The sequence below is a fragment of the Globicephala melas genome, chromosome 14, assembly GCF_963455315.2.
Source record: "Globicephala melas chromosome 14, mGloMel1.2, whole genome shotgun sequence".
In the NCBI taxonomy this organism is placed as follows: Eukaryota; Metazoa; Chordata; class Mammalia; order Artiodactyla; family Delphinidae; genus Globicephala; species Globicephala melas.
This window is the reverse complement of record NC_083327.1, coordinates 28,097,170-28,110,959: the sequence shown is the minus strand read 5'-3', so window position 1 is coordinate 28,110,959 and position 13,790 is coordinate 28,097,170. Positions and strand designations below refer to the sequence as shown.

At 38.6% G+C, this 13,790-nt stretch overlaps 1 non-coding gene across 1 annotated transcript; it reads left to right on the top strand.

Annotated features, from left to right (window-relative positions):
* The first annotated feature begins 1,007 nt into the window (after window positions 1–1,007).
* Window positions 1,008–1,114, top strand: LOC115867025 (U6 spliceosomal RNA). The gene has a single exon (XR_004044934.1). It is a non-coding gene; the product is annotated as a U6 spliceosomal RNA (small nuclear RNA).
* The last annotated feature ends 12,676 nt before the right edge of the window (window positions 1,115–13,790 follow it).

Below are 13,790 nucleotides of genomic sequence, written 5' to 3'. Positions count from 1 at the left end.
TGTGATCATCAGTGTTTTTGGCTTGATAGTCATAAAGTCATTGGCAGCTTGGCTCAAATTCTAGATTGTCTAATTATTACCAGTGCCATTTCTGATCTGTTTCAAATGGAAACATAACCTTCCTCATAGTATGATTTTGCAAATTAACAAGTAAGTGCTCGATACACGCCAAGTTCCTTTCCATCCTTCCTCTAAACGTTTCATGGGTTTGAAATCTGATGATCAGAAAGTTATTTCCTCTGAGGCTATTCCAGCTTCTGATGGCTTCCACAGTGCTGATCACCATCTTCCTGTGTACACTGTCACACCTGGCGGGGGCAAGCTTTCTACTTATTCTTCCCATTCCCAAACTTTGTTTTGCCACTCTTTCTTGCATTTGGCTGGGATTGAACACCTTACCTGCCTTATACTGAATTACTTATCTGTTGTTGTTTCTTTCTTAGCACTAGCATACTATCAGATTTTATAGGCATCTGCCAGCAACTGTTACTGTCAGTTATGGGGATATTAGTTATTCTAATAGGTGTGTAGTGGTTTCTTAGTGCCCAAGGGCAAGTGACTGGTATATCTTCTTCAGTGAGGTGTCTTCAGGTCTTTAGCACATTTAAGAAATTGTGTTTGTTTTCTTAGTGTTGAGATTTAAACGTCCTTTGTATATTTTGGATAAAAGTCCTTTATCAGATATATGTTATGCAAATATTTTCTAACAGGTTTGATTTGCTAATATGTTTGTTGTGGATTACAATGGCAAATGTACATACAACATGAGATTCTCTGTATTGTCTGAGCCAAAGAAATTTTTGAAAGTGCAAATTTCTTAGAGAAGATGTTGGCTAGAGAGCCATTAGAATTGGAGAATTACAGAAAATGTGATTTCATTTTACATCACTGACTGCAAAACCTGCAGACTTGATTTCATCCTCTTTCAATCTAATGAGGTTGGTATAATTTTTGTCATTTCTCAGTTTAGGAAGCTGACCATTCACAGTTTAAAAAGGAGGTAAGTAGTACTCACTTCAGCAGCACATATACTAAAACTGGACCAATACATAGAAGATTAGCATGGCCCCTGCGCAAGAATGACATGCAAATTCGTGAAAGTGTTCCATATTTTAGTATCGATACGAAGGGGGAAGGGGGGCGGCATGAATTGGGAGATTGTGATTAACATATATACATGACTGATACTATGTATGAAATAGAAAACTAATGACAACCTACTGTATAGCACAGGGAACTCTACTCAATGCTCTGTGGTGACCTAAATGGGAAGGAAATCCAAATAAGAGGGTATATATGTGTACGTGTAGCTGATTCATTTTGCTGTACAGCAGAAACGAACACAACATTGTAAAGCAACTATACTCTAATAAAAATTAATTAAAAAGTAAATAAATAAAAAGGAGGTAAGTAAATTCCTTAGGATCACCCAACTAAGTGGTGAAGCTCTGTTTCATGTCCAGTTTTTTATGCCTTAAAAGTCCATGGTTTCCGACCACAAACAGACAGTCTTGCTAAGAGTAGGAGAGATGGAAAGTTGGCACATTAAAAGCCATAAAGCAAATCACTAGTAGAGTTTCAAAAGAAAATATTTTTATTAACGATATCTGTATTAAAACCATCAGTCTAACATACATAGTCAAGATCACATATGTATGTGTGTGTATACAAATATCTATTTTTCAATACTCAGCATATAAAATATTGAAAAAAATATATACAATATATAACATAATTTTATATTAATTTATATTAATATGTAATATTAATATATATGCCGAGTACTGAAAATAAACTTCCTAAGCCATGTCCTAGTGAAGAAAGTTGGGGTTGGCACATGCTTATTTACTGGGAGAAACTGATAGTCTGTATAACTCAATACTATGTTTCTTTTAAAACTATGAAAAAGTGTTTTGTTTCCCTGAACCTCAAACTCATTTTCTTGGACACACTGTTCTCTTATTCAGCAGTGTCTTTTGTGAAAAGTATCAATGCAACACTATTAATCATTTAGCAGCTGGTATAAGAAAGAGCTTTTAGGAGATTTGGGTTGATGTACAATTCAGAAATAATAATTTGCTCACTGTGCTGCATGAGATGCCTGACACTTCATTCAATGAACCAGAGACACAGCTTACATTTTTTTGGCCCTTCCTTCTGAAATTGGAATATTTAGTGCATGTTTCTTTAATAGACCTTATCATATATAAAATTTAGTGCTATGAAAGTAATATGTAGATTCTTTTGATGAAAGATTAAAGGTAAAATAAAGGATATGTTATCTTTCAATTCTCTTGAGGTGGTTCATCTTTATCAATGAATAATGCAAAACTGCAGGGAAATGTTCAACTGAGTTTTGCAAAAGGTACTGGGCATTTAAAAAATTTCCCTATAAACTAAAAAGTTTCAGAATGTGTAAGATGTTGCCTATGATGACTGTGAATTATGAATATGGAATTGGCTAATTAAATTTTAATATCATGTGGTGCTATGTTTATTGTGTGGTCAAAGCTTACAAGCTGAGACATTTAATACAGCAATAAGACTCTATAATCTGGAAAAAGACGTGCTTTTTAAGAGTTAGTTAAATCACTAATGCTTATATTTAGAAAAAAATGAGTTTACATAAGAAAAAAAACTTGGCAAATGTGGACGGTATTCATTTAAGCAGAGGATGAACATTTGAGGTAATCTGTAATTTCATATTAATTGCCCCAAATAAATTTGTGTTTTGTTTAGCAAAGTAAAATTATTGACTCAATTCAGTTTTTAAATGTTGAATTTAAAAAAATCAGAAATTGTTCTGGTCTATGTAATGCCATGTAAACTCAGAAACTGTCCTTTTTCCAACTGAGTCCTTTTTTCCACCAAGTCTTTGCACATGTGTAAAGTGCTTTAACAAGCAAGGCGAGGTTCTGCCCTTTCAATGATTCCCCCAGCAAACAGCCAAAATCTCGAACAATTACTTTAGGTGCTCAGATAAGCTAAAAGCTGCACCTGTTGGTGCCAGTGCCAGGAGGGTTAAAGTCAGAGGGCTCAAGGATCAGTTAGTCTCAGTGGCATCACATCAGCCTGTGGCTTGTCACGACCTAAAACCACAGGGCCATTGAAGAGTATAAGTCCTTGGAAAGAAGTGGTACCAAGTAGCAGCTAAAAAGCCTAGGTTCAAACTGTTTGGGCTGAAATTCTGGGCTCCATCATTCACTAGCTGGCTGACCCTGAGCAAGCTACTTAATATCTCTCTGCCTTACTCTCTTCATATCTGAATGGGAATAAAGTGGTACCTATCTCATAACATTTTGAGTTAAATGACATAGCCTACAATTAGCACCTAACTGGCATTTAAAAAATACTGTGTAGTAGCAATAGTCCTAGAAGCACCCTATAAGGCATACACCATAATATCTGTTGTTCACATTCTTTCTACATTTCCTTTGCTATGTCTCTACCTGCTTCAAAACATGGAAGATGGTGGTTTGCCTTGCATAATATAAATTTGAAAATATGTTGTGTCATTTTCCAAGTGGAAAAATACTTTCTAAAATTCCAGTTGGTCAATAAACCTTTATAACCAAATAAAACTTAGATTCCATTTGCAGTGTTGAAAGAAAATTTAAATCTCATATTTAATTGCAATTTTAACTTTTGTAAGATGAAGTATCAGAACTCAACATCAAGTCCCACTGTAAAACAAGAGGAGCTTTAAGAATTTTTATCCAATTAACAATAATTGTTAACTAATTATCAATAATGTATTGCTCCTCCACCTATCAGTTATTTTAAACAGTCTGAACATTCCATACTTAATTTGATTCATTCAAAGTTTCTCCTCACATCTATCTCCTACCTAGTTTTTGAGCATTATGAATTAAATTTGTTTCCATTTTCAATTGGGACATTATTTTGATTTGTGACCTCATCACTCATGAAGATTTTAAGTTCCTCACAGGTGTTTTGACTGCTATGGACATAAAAGGTCATAAAGAGGTATAATGTGGAACCTCCATCATAGCCACAGTGAGTGTTCTGAAGAGTAGATACATGCCATGGTTATGGCTTGCCCGATATAAATATTTTAGCACATATTATTTTTGATAAACATAAGTGTTTGTTCTAAAATTCTTGAACATAAACATTAAATAATGGACAGGTAATTCCAAAGAAAACATGTAAAGAATAGTCCATTTAAGAACATTAAATAATTTTTAACAATTATTAATCTTAATCTTGCCCAACTTTATCTGTAAGATCCCTACAGAGAAAAGTTTGATCACTTATCCCTCATGTGATGTTAAACACTGGTTTTATGTACAATTATGCTTCCTGATTAAATCATGTTGCTTCTGTTGCTATTGTGGGCTTCACTTAAGCCTAAAATGCATAGGACATTCTGGCTCAGTTGACTTCTCTTGCATGTTCATTGTTGTAACTCAGTGCTTAGCAAAGTACTCAGCATGTAGTAAGTGCTCAATAAATATTTTGTAACAAGTAAATGGCTGAGTCAATGCCGATTAACTGGACAGAGAAGTTTGAGCATTTAAGCACTTTTGTAAAAATTGACTTTTTATTATAAATAATACGTATGCATTTTAGAAACTTAAGGGAATACAGATGAGCATATAGTAAAAATATTAAATTACATTAGAACCACTACTTATAAACAATTTTCTAAGTATTTGTCATATACTCTATATACAGTGTTTTATAATAAATTATCTACTGTTTATTAAACATTTAAAGCAAAGAAATTTTATGAAGGAAAACTCGAAGAAGTGATAATCAAGAATTTGGCCAGATGGACTTTTGACTGAATGCTAGGGGAGATGCAAAAAACAAGAAGCAGAGAGAGGAGGACAGAGAGCCATTCAATAGAGAGAGTATTTAAAACAGGGATGGAGGGAAACAGGAGACAAGCCCTGTGAATCTGTCTTAGAGCCCTGTTCTCTGGCCTGGCCCTATACAGCCTGCGCTGTATCTTAGTGAGAGAAGAGGGGCCAGCAAACACCGTGAAGATGATTTACAACAAAATCTTTGGGAGACTTGAATGGTCAAGGAAGCACCTTTGAAGATTATCCTGACAATGTATGTGTATGTGACAGGGTAGCCAGTGAACCCAATTTAATTTTAATTATTCTTTTAAAATTTGATATATAGATGTTGATATTTGCAGGGAAGGAATTTGGTAACTTTGCATAAGGAGCTTGGATTGCTCCTGAGAGGCAAAGGACAGAAACCTTAAACTCTCCTGAGATTCGAAGTTACTGAAATCTGTTAAATGGGCAGAGCACACTTGACCAAGACTTGGAAACAGGGAAGAACGAAGAAGCCCTTGATATTCACATCACTAGATGGTAGAAAAAGGATGGGACCAGTGGGCTGGTCTCTGCACATGGCCAGTGGTTCTGAAGTAGGCATGCCTCTGATAACAAACTTAGTCCTTATCTAGCCCTCTTATACCAAAGAAGGATAAAACATGAGCAAAGCTGAAGTGTTATACCTTTGCGAGCCCAAAACAGTACTTTAGCTGACCATGGTCATGCAGTGGAGGGCATCCACACAGAGAACCATTCTCCCTTGAAACTTATGAAGAATGACAGCATCCAAGACAGGCAGCTGCTGATCTGAAACCAGAGCAGGGTCTTGACCTTAGCAACGTTGCTCCAGATAGGACTGGAGGAGTGGGCCAGGCTTGGTGACGAGCCGAGGGTTGTTTGTATGGCCTGGATGTTACACGGATGCCTGCTTATCTACAGTGGCCAGTGTGTAAGCAAACTAAACTTACGGTGTTTGGTTGTAGTATCTGCAAGCTTCAACGGGTTAATGCCATTCTGTAAAGCAGGGACAAATAGGACTGACTAATTGGAAATGAAAAAGCACTCTGGGGATTCTAAGGACTCTAATGGAATTGGGGCAACCCTGTGAGAATAGCATTTAAGCATTAAAAAGTGATGGAATGGGGGCTAAATCCCACACTGGCGAGGAGTGAGAGCCCTTATGCGGGAGGGAGGAACTCTTTCCATTTCAAACAAGTAGCCTCAGCCTGTTACAGCTTTTATATGGTATGCCATGGTAAAGTCGTCAGTATGAAGTGTATTTGTTTCCTATTGCTGCTGTAACAAACTTCCACGAAGTTATCAGCTTAAAACAATACGGGTTTATTATCTTATAGTTCTGAAGGAAAGAGTTCTAAAATGGATTGTGGGGACTGCATTATCTCTGGAGACTCTAGAGAGAAATTCATTTCCTGCCTTTCCCCGCATCTAGAGGCCACACACGTTCATTCCTTGGTTCATGGCCCTGCATCACTCTAACCTCTGTTTCTGTCATTGCATCTCCTTCTCTGAGTCTCCTGTCCTTGTCTCCCTCCCTCTTTCACTTATAAACATCCTGGTGATAGTGTTGGGCCCATTGGATAATCCAGGATGATCTCTGCCTCTCAAGAGCCTTCATTGAATCACATCTGCAAAGTCTCTCTTGCCATATAAGGTAACAGATTCATAGGTTCCTGGTATTAGGATATTTTGGGGCCCCATCATTCTGCCTACCACAGGGAGCAATGCTAAGAGTCGGCACTGACACCTGCATCTGTGACAGGGGCTGGTCCTCTACTCAGAAGTCTAGCTCCTTTTTGTAAATACCAATTTTTATAGGTTTGAAGAGAATATATTCATGAGTCAATAATTTTGCACTAGATAAGTTGCTGTTTACCAGAATGACATTATTAGTTACATAGAGGTCACCAAAAACTATTGTACATATACCCTTGAAAATTTTTATCTGAAGCCATGTTTTAGTCAAGTAGAAGATGAATCCAAGTTAAAAATGGAGTAATAATTAAATATCAGGTTGTAAATATCAACATCAGCCATTTTAGGTAAATCGAAATTATTATCATAAATACTGTTTTTAAAATGAAGTACAAGTCAATATTTTTTTAAAAAAATGATGAAGCTTGGGCTTCCCTGGTGGCGCAGCGGTTGAGAGTCCACCTGCCAATGCAGGGGACGCGGGTTCGTGCCCCGGTCCGGGAGATCCCACATGCTGCGGAGTGGCTGGGCCCGTGAGCCACGGCCGCTAAGCCTGCACGTCTGGAGCCTGTGCTCCGCAACGCAAGAGGCCACAGCAGTGAGAGGCCCGCGTACCGCAAAAAAAAAAAAAAATGATGAAGCTCAGAGCAGGGGCATTTGAGCCATGGGTCAAATCTAAGCTATGCAATATAATAGTTGAAAATAATATTCTTACATGGTTAAATCATTGTTTTATGATTGATGATGGTAACTAGAGAAATGAAATATAAAAGCTCGTGTTTTAAGAACTTATGGTAAACAGTAAGACAATTAAATTCAAATTATTAACTTTGTGGAAGTTTCTTACAAATAATAGAAGAAAAACATGAAGAGTCATAAAAATGTGGAAATTCACAGAAATAGAAAAATTAAAAACTACTTCCAAAAGAGAAAACATTAACACAAAGCATGCTAGTTGTGTTAATAAATACAATTAGATAAAGCATTTTATTGAAGATGAAGACTGTCATTTTGTCTGTAATGAACAAAATTACATATGACATACACCTAAAACTACAGGAATGAGAATTATTGAAAATAAATGGATGGGCAGCATTTCTCAAATGAAATAAAGTAAGCTCCAGTCAAATTTTAATTTCAGACAAATTGAGAATTAAAGACAAAATTAATTAAATGGGCTAAAACCTGTTATATTTAAATAAAAATATAATATTCATGGTTCTTTTTGGTATTGCTTAATAAAATATCAAAATATATAATTCGAAGACTAAAGCTTAGAAAAAGAAATTGAAACACATATGATCTAGGATAACTACCTTTGCCTTTATCAGCCAAAGTAGAAAAATATAGAAATTTAGAATAACATATTATTATGTTATATATGTTATATTATTAACATAACATTAATAAAAATGAAGTATTGGTATACATGTAAAACTTTTTAATCCAAAAGAGAAGCAAAATATATTTTACAATTTCCATGAAATCTTTAGCACAGAAAATTAGGGCTAGACATATTAGCACATATTAGGCTACAAAGTGAATTTAGAACATCAAAAATGGCAGTAATTATTCAAGATAGATTTTTTTGTAACTAAATGGTTATAAAATTTTAAATTAAAAATTAAGAGTAAACATAAAATTTTAAAGTAAAAAAATCAAATTTAAAAAACACCCAAACATTTGTTAGTTGATATAATAACAAATCTCCTAGCAATAAGAGGGTCAAAGAAAATCACTATTAGACAAAGTATTGGGGATGTCTAGAGTGGTGAAAGAATCAAATTCATTCTCAAATGTTTCTCTTATTACACTTACTTCAAATAAAAATTCATTTGTAACCAAACTAAAAAAATCATGCTTCAATAAGCGTATTTGCACATAGTCTCTTCAAATAGGTTCATAGACATGGAATTAAATGGTTGGGTTAAATGGTATGCATTTTTATATGCATTTAATTTGCATGACAAACATATTTTTCAGAAATGTTGAAAAGTAAAAATAATGACTATTGCCTCTATCAGAACATAATAATTAATTGAACAGCCATTAGTCAAATGTACACAAGGGGAAACTCCACTTTTCTAATGACTCATTATCAACTCTATTCTTGAGCCTGCCTCATGTAACACAGTAAGCAACCTGGTTAATTTCATTGTAGTAAACTTGGTCAAATAATTTTAAAGTCAGAGTCAGAGTCTTTATTATCAAGTGTCCCGAGCTAGGCCACAAAATTCTGTAGGCTCCAGCTGCTCGTGTCCTCCCTGACTGGTCTGTGGTGCAGGTGTACCCCATAGCTGACTTTGACAAATGGCCCACTTGGGGACCCAGCTGGGCACCTGCCCTACTGCTTGCCATGGGGGATTCTAGAGAAGCAGTCCATGGAGTATGACTCCAAAAGTCCTACTGATGCAGGTTTTATTCTCTGCCAAGCTGCTCTTAAAGCTGGCAAAGCCAGCTCCTTTCTTCCCCTGCCCCTTCCCTCTACCTTCCAAGCTGGCTCAAGTCCTATTTCCATAAGAAAATACATGTATCCTTGTACTTTTGTGGAGATCTTTAAGCATTCTCTCCCTCTCTTAGTTGTACCTCTGTAGGAATACTGTGTTGTAGATGTGTGAGTGTGTGTTTGTGTGTGAGTGTGTGTGTGTGTGTGTGTGTGTTACATACCTACTGGTACTTGCTCATTTGACCTTATTTTTCTGAGAAGGGCTCATTATGCTTCAGACCCAAACAGCAAGGGAAATTCTTCTAGGGATGGGGATAATCAGGGTGGAGGCACAAGTCACCTTCTCTATACACACCTATCATCCCCACCCCCTAAAATTTGCCTCTTTTTCTTTCAGTTTTATTGATGGACTCATTTCTGTTAGTTGGGGGAAGACACAAACCAGTTCTCTGATTTTCTTCATTGTTTTAGTCTTACATCTTGCAGGATATTATAGAGTTTAGTTACCTGTAGCTTGGGACCTATCCTCCACAAATAAAGATGGGGATGGTTGTAAGGGAAGGCAAGGTGGCCTAGGACTGGTAGTTGACATCTTGATATGCCACTCCACCTAATACGTCACTCCATTAAAACTCTGGCAGTTAACAGTGTAGTATTGACAAAATACTTAATGTGCAGAAAATGTAATGGAATATGCATTGATGTATCTCTGAATTAAGTATATACTAATGGAAGAATTATAAACCATTGCTGAAGGGACACCTTTATTTAATTGATGTATGAGGAAAAGTTATTTCCAGATGGATTGAAGAATTAAATGCGAGAAAAGAATGAAGAAAAGTATGAAGAACTTTGAATGTCGATATTTTTCAAATAAATAATATTTAGCTATGAAAGAGAAATATCTTTATTTTCTGAGTCTTAGGTAAATGAACCTCAGAAAATTTACCACACAGAGTACCTCTGAAATTACTCTTGCAGAAAGACCCCCAGGAAAAAGAAGAATAAATATTGGAGGAAGAGACACTATGGGGTAAGAGCTTACAAGTGTTATTATTGCCTTAATAAGTAACAATAAACAGCCCCCATGGCAATCCAGAATTAAAATTCCAGGTGACTGTAATATGACTTGGGATGTAAGGGACGTTGGACATCAGTGGGGGAGGAGAATAGTTTAAGGAAAATACATAAATATTAGTAAATGTAGAAACTCATAGTTAAATGCAAATTTGGGCCTTAGTTAGAAATAATCCCATAGGGACGAAAATAGTACGTCTGCTGTTTTACATAAAATTCAAGACACAGTCTATTGTAAAACACACCATTTTTTTTTTTTTTTTTTTGCGGTACGTGGGCCTCTCACTGCTGTGGCCCCTCCCGCCGCGGAGCACAGGCTCCGGATGCGCAGGCCAGCGGCCATGGCTCAAGAGCCCAGCCGCTCCGCGGCACGTCGGATCCCCCCAAACCGGGGCACGATCCTGCGCCCCCTGCATCGGCAGGCGGACTCCCAACCACTGCGCCACCAGGGAAGCCCAACACACCGTTTTTTAATTTACCGCTATGAAAGGAAAAATGCTGAAAAAATACTGCCAACTATGAAAAGGGGCTGCCCATCAAGACACAATGCTTTCTTGGTTAGAATTTTTATTTATATTGAAAGGGCTCTTTTAGATACATCATTCTCATAAAACTACAAAAAGAAAAAACAAAATAAAACCAGTAAACATATTCCCCAAACTTCTTCACACCAAGTTCAGCTCTTCTAAATGACTTTTTAGTCATTAATGATTGTGTTTTTCTGCACAAAATAATCCTCTGTGCTATGAAGGGTGGTGATGCGATATTTTAAAAAGAATTTATAGAAGTAAAACTACTATGTATTGCAGGTAGGACAGGCCTACTTTAGACTTCTCCTGAGGAATGTTGCTAAGTATGTCCAGTTCATCACCCACATCAACATCTTTTCCCACGTCATTTGGTTCCTAGGAGTTAACTATATTCTTTTCTCCACTATTTTCTCTAGGATTTTCTTCCAAACTGCTGGTACCCAATCTATAGGTTATGATGCTGGCACTTTTGACATTCCTGCAGGCTCAAGGAATGACAGCTATGTCACGACTACTGCCTGGCCAACAGTGATTGATCGTCAAACACTATAGACTTCAGACCCTTCCTGATTTTCAAGATATTACATTACAAAATACATGTATTTTTGAAACCATGAAATATAACTTTCAACCAGCTTAAAAAAATTCAACCTTTCTAATATAAAGGACAGAAATAAAAGGAAAAAAACAAAAAACATGGTGATATAGAACATTAAGCATTACACAGAAGAAAATCCCATTATAAGAATAATTTCGAAAAATGTGAGTTCAACTCAAAAATTTAAAGATGGAGGCCCACAAATTGGATCTGAAGTAAGATTTAGCAGTGTATTGTTATATTAGTCCAGATCCCCAAAAGAAAAAAAGAATCCTAAGTGTTTAGAGGGGATTTAATACAGGGAATTGGTTATACAGATGTTGGACGAGCAAAATGCAGAAGATGATTAGCAGAAGCAAAAAAGAAAAAAGGGTGATACCCAAAGATCAGAAGTTTGCTGACACTTCTAAGCTGGAGCCCAAGAGTTTACACCTGCTGATGAACCGCTGGAGATGTTGTCACATCCTGTTCAGGATCCACCAAAGAGCTGCCCCTTTGGCAGGGTTGGAACCATGGCTTACACTGTGGCTACCACCAATGCTGTCAGGTGTTGCTGTGCTGTCACCACTATTGGTCTGTCACTGCTTCTGCTGCTCTCACCACTTAACACTCTGCCAGAAACAGGAAGCAGGATGAGAGGCAGCTCTCCCCTCCTCCACCTTACAAATTCCTATCAGGACTCCCATTAGCAGAACTTGACAAGAAGCCAGTTGGCAAGAGATCCTGGGAAATGTCATTTGCAGACTCCCAGCCCCTTCTCCATAGAGCAGAATACAGAAGGAGCTTCAAGCAAACATGCAATTAACTGACACCATTATCTACAAGACATCCATTTAAAACAAAAGGATATAGAACTGCTTATTTGTTCATTCATTCAACAAACATTTATAGCATGCCTTCTAAATGTCAGCTCCTCTTACAGGTGCAGTGATAGAGCAGGGAGGGAACAAAACAGACAAAATACCTGCTCAGCATATTTTTGACTTGTTAACTTGGGGAAGCCGGAAAATAAACAAAATAAGTAATTGAATCCTACAGTATTTTGGACGTGAAAAATGCTATAGGAAAAGTTAAGCAGGAAGAGGGCTAGGGAGGCAGGGGATTGCAAGTTATTAAGACAGCGGCCTGGAAAGGCCTTGTTGAAAAGGTAACATTTGAACAAAGATATGAAGGAGGAGAAGAAAGAAGTCTGAATGAAATGTGATATATTTATCTTAATAATACACCAAGTAAGGATTGTGAACTCACCAAGTAAGGTGAATGTGCAATAGGAATAAAGAAGTAAAAGAAAGCTTAGCTCAAGAAGATACAGTAATACAGTGATATGCATAATTTGCAGAATATCAGTGCGGCCCAAAAACATAAACAGCAACAATGGTCAGAATGGGGAGAAATAGGCACATCAAAAATTGTGGTTTAAATGGACAGATCTCACAGACAAAAACCCTTATAGTAGATTTGGGCAACACAATAAGAACATATTAGCTTTATGTAAAAATGTACACCCAAGAGAAAACAAAGATTCTTTTAATTCATTCATGGGAGGCTCCACGTACAAGGCTGCAAAAGAAGCCCCAATACATTCTAAGGAATCAGCATTACATTAGACTATGTTCTTTGTTCATAATTCAGAAAGTTAGAAATCCATAAAAAAAGAAAAGCCTTATGAAAATCCTTTGGATTTTGGAACCTAAAGTAAATATTGTTTTTTTGTGTGTTTTTTTTGCGGTACGCCGGCCTCTCACTGTTGTGGCCTCTCCCGTTGTGGAGCACAGGCTCCGGAAAAAAGAATAAACAGAGACAAAAGAATAGGGACGGGCCGGCACCTGTGGGAGGGAGCGGTGAAGGAGGAAAGCTTTCCACACACTAGGAAGCCCCTTCGCGGGCAGAGACTGCGGGTGGTGGAGGGGGAAAGCTTCAGGGCCGCGGAGGAGAGCACAGCCACAGGGGTGCGGGGGGCAAAGCGGGGAGATTCCCGCACAGAGACTCAGGGCCGACCAGCACTCACCAGCCCGAGAGGCTTGTCTGCTCCGCCGCCGGGGCGGGCGGGGCTGCGAGCTGAGGCTCGGGCTTCGGTCGGAGCTCGGCTCGGGTTTCGGTCGGAGCGCAGGGAGAGGACTGGGGTTGGCGGTTTGAACACAACCTGCAGGGGGTTAGTGCGCCACGGCTAGCCGGGAGGGAGTCCGGGGAAAAGTCTGGACCTACCGAAGAGGCAAGAGACTTTTTCTTACCTCTTTGTTTCCTGGTGCGCGAGGAGAGGGGATTAAGAGCGCTGCTTAAAGGAGCTCCAGAGACGGGCGCGAGCCGCGGCTAAAAGCGCGGTCCCAGAGACGGGCAGGAGACGCTAAGGCTGCTGCTGCCGCCACCAAGAAGCCTGTGTGCGAGCACAGGTCACTATCCACACTCCCCTTCTGGGGAGCCTGTGCAGCCCGCCACTGCCAGGGTCCCGGGATCCAGGGACAACTTCCCCGGGAGAACACGGCGCGCCTCAGGCTGCTGCAACGTCACGCCGGCCTCTGACGCCGCACGCAGGCCTCTGCCGCCGCAGGCCCGCCCCGCACGCAGTGCCCCTCCCCCCCCCCCACCCCCGGCCTGAGTGAGCCAAAGCCTCC